This window comes from Protopterus annectens, chromosome 9.part0 (genome assembly GCF_019279795.1).
Source record: "Protopterus annectens isolate FY-2018-M chromosome 9.part0, PAN1.0, whole genome shotgun sequence".
Classification (NCBI taxonomy): Eukaryota; Metazoa; Chordata; order Ceratodontiformes; family Protopteridae; genus Protopterus; species Protopterus annectens.
Genome location: NC_056743.1, coordinates 1,207,122,098 through 1,207,124,906, shown reverse-complemented (window position 1 = coordinate 1,207,124,906; position 2,809 = coordinate 1,207,122,098). Strand labels below are relative to the sequence as shown.

At 37.3% G+C, this 2,809-nt stretch overlaps 1 non-coding gene across 1 annotated transcript; it reads right to left on the bottom strand.

The window, feature by feature from the left end:
- Window positions 1-519: 519 nt before the first annotated feature.
- On the bottom strand, window positions 520-592 carry TRNAT-UGU. Its single transcript has one exon. It is a non-coding gene; the product is annotated as a tRNA-Thr (tRNA).
- Window positions 593-2,809: the final 2,217 nt, after the last annotated feature.

Sequence of the window (2,809 nt, the reverse complement as noted above, 5' to 3'; positions counted from 1 at the left end):
AGTTAAAGAAACTCCAGCTCTACTCAGTGGCATTGGCATACCAGAGGTGACCTGAACCGTACGGATAAGGCCATGTCCAACCAACCCGAATTAACATGCTGCTGCACCAAAAATCAAATCCCATCGAGCCACACTGCGAGAGACTCCTCAGTCTGAAATAAATAGGACATGCTGGAGGACAGATTCATAGTTCCAGAGGTTCCCTTCTCTATGGAATAAAAAAAATCCCAGTCCAGTGTTAGGCAGAGTCCCATTCCTCCTTCACAAGAGGAATCTTGATGAGTGGAGTGGATGGGTTTACCATAGGTACTGCTGTATCACACTTGTGTCACCAGTGCCAGAGGTACAACATGAAAAGGAAAAAAGCAAATTAATTTATTAATTTAAAATGGGTGAACAAAGCCTCTGGCTAGGCTTATAAATGCCCTAGGGCAGATAGCCTAGTATGAACCTATGAACCTATGAATAAATAAAAAAATAAAAGTATAACTGTAAAAAAAAAAAAAAAAAAAAATTCTTAGGCCCTAATGAGATTTGAACTCATGACCCCTGGTTTACAAGACCAGTGCTCTAACCCCTGAGCTATAGAGCCACACAGTTGTTTTATTTTCTAAAACTAACTAAAGAGGTTGAAGGGGAAAGCACAAAATTCAAACCAAGGAAAGAAAGCTCCCCAGTCGAAGTGACACTCAATACACTGTAATGGAACCACTCATAGCAGGAAAACAATCGAAACCTGCTGGTTAACCAATAAGGCTTTATTACAGTCACAGCACAAAATGTTAAGCACAAAACAAAGTATTCACTCAATGCACTTTCATCCCCAAAAGAACCTGGACTTCGTCAGAACATAAAAAAATGAATGTCTGACCCCTTATTTAAATACATAATGAGAAACATCAGCTGATCTAAAGAAACAATGAGTTATATACAAAAATCACAACAAATTAATTAAAATGATGTTACAAAAAAAATCACAAACACTGAATCGTGAACAATAACCATCAAAGTCAATGGTATGGAACCTATCAAAACTCTGTATGTAAGCCAAAAAATGGCAAAAGAGAACACTGCTAGTGAATATGTGTGTGGAATATAAAAAACTAACTCATTAAATGGATACAAATATTTAAAAATACTACAGAACTTTCAATGGGGTACAAAAATAACATGCTAAAATTCATAACACACTAAGCTTGTTAAAAAATACAAAGAGATATTATGTGATACCGTATAGTTTAAGCCTTAAAAAAGTAACAAAGTATAAAACGACAAAAATACAAAAAGGGAAAGCCTGAAAACCATAATGAAGCAAATGGTACACCCTAAAGTGACCTGTAGTGTATTTATAATTTAGCAGGTCTTAGTTTTAAAACTGGAGTAATGGAGACTGTGTCATTAATACCAGAGAAAACACTGGCATTAGTTTTGAGTTGCTAAAACAATTGTTTATATTCAATTGAAGTCTCCCAACCTCCTCCTGTCAAATTTCGTGGAATGACATAATTGATTCCAACACAAAAATGTTTGAAATCTTAACAATTCAGAGAATGCTTAAAGAAATCTTGACAAGTCAGAGAATGCTTAAAAACAGCACTAGTGTTGTTATGCCTCTGACCATCGTAACAATGTTCATATATCCTTTTCCTGAGGTGTCTCTCAGTTTTTCCAAAATAAAAAGCAGGACAATAGGCACTCCTTGCTAAATATACTAAGCCATAACTAGTACAATTGCCACATTTAAGGGAGATTTTAGTTTTAGTAAATAGCATCTAACTGAATCACTTGGTCTAACATTATATATTTACAATGAAAGCAAAAGCCACATTTCCTAGTACCAAAAATGATGACCAAATCACTTGCCAACAATTTACATCTACTTGACCCTTCTAATGATTTTTTCAAATTCGCAATTGTTTTATAAACAAAGTGGGGAGAATTACCCAACAAACTGTGCAACTAATTGCTGGCACTGAAAACTGTCCAATTCTTTATAACTATATTACGAACTTTGTCCATGCCTGAGCTATATGGTACGATAAAAGGTCTCTTAAAGCCATTGTGACACACTTGTGTATTAACATTCCCAACCCCATTGGAAGTGTCTGCAGACAACTGATGTCTCAATAGGGGTTTGTATTTAATATCCCACCCTTCCAAAATCTGATAGTGTCTATTAGAGTTGAGGGGTAATCCCGTTCAACAAACATCCCTCTTAGAATATTGACTTCTTTGATAAAGCTATCCCTTTTACAGGTCATCCTCGCTATTCTGACATATTGTCCTTTCCTCACTTATCTATAGGAAAATAGTTTTTTATTCAGGCATGTCCAAGGGTCAGCTCCCAGTGTTCTCTCCTGTCTATCTGATGAATCTGGGCATCTTGGGGCAATGCAGAAATTGCCTCTTGTACACAGACAACCCTCTCCTCCTACCACCCAACACTACAACCTGTGAGAGATGCACTTATCTAGTCAAATTGGAGTTAAAGCACTCTCCAATCAAGACTGAACTTGACAGTCAAGAGGAGAAGGTAAACACTTGCACCACACCACACTCATCACATAGTCTCACTAAATCCGTACCACCAAAATCCATACATACAAACACAAAAACATTTGCGGAGGCTCTCAATAATAATCTGCTCAAGCAACAGAGACCTCCAAAGCAGAAATGCAAGCAACCTCCACCCCCCCAACACAACCCAAATGATACATAGCCCACAGACTCAGTGTGCCATTCAACCACAACCAATAAGACAAAACAACGTGCCCAACACACTAGTCATAGGTGACTCTATAGTCAGGCA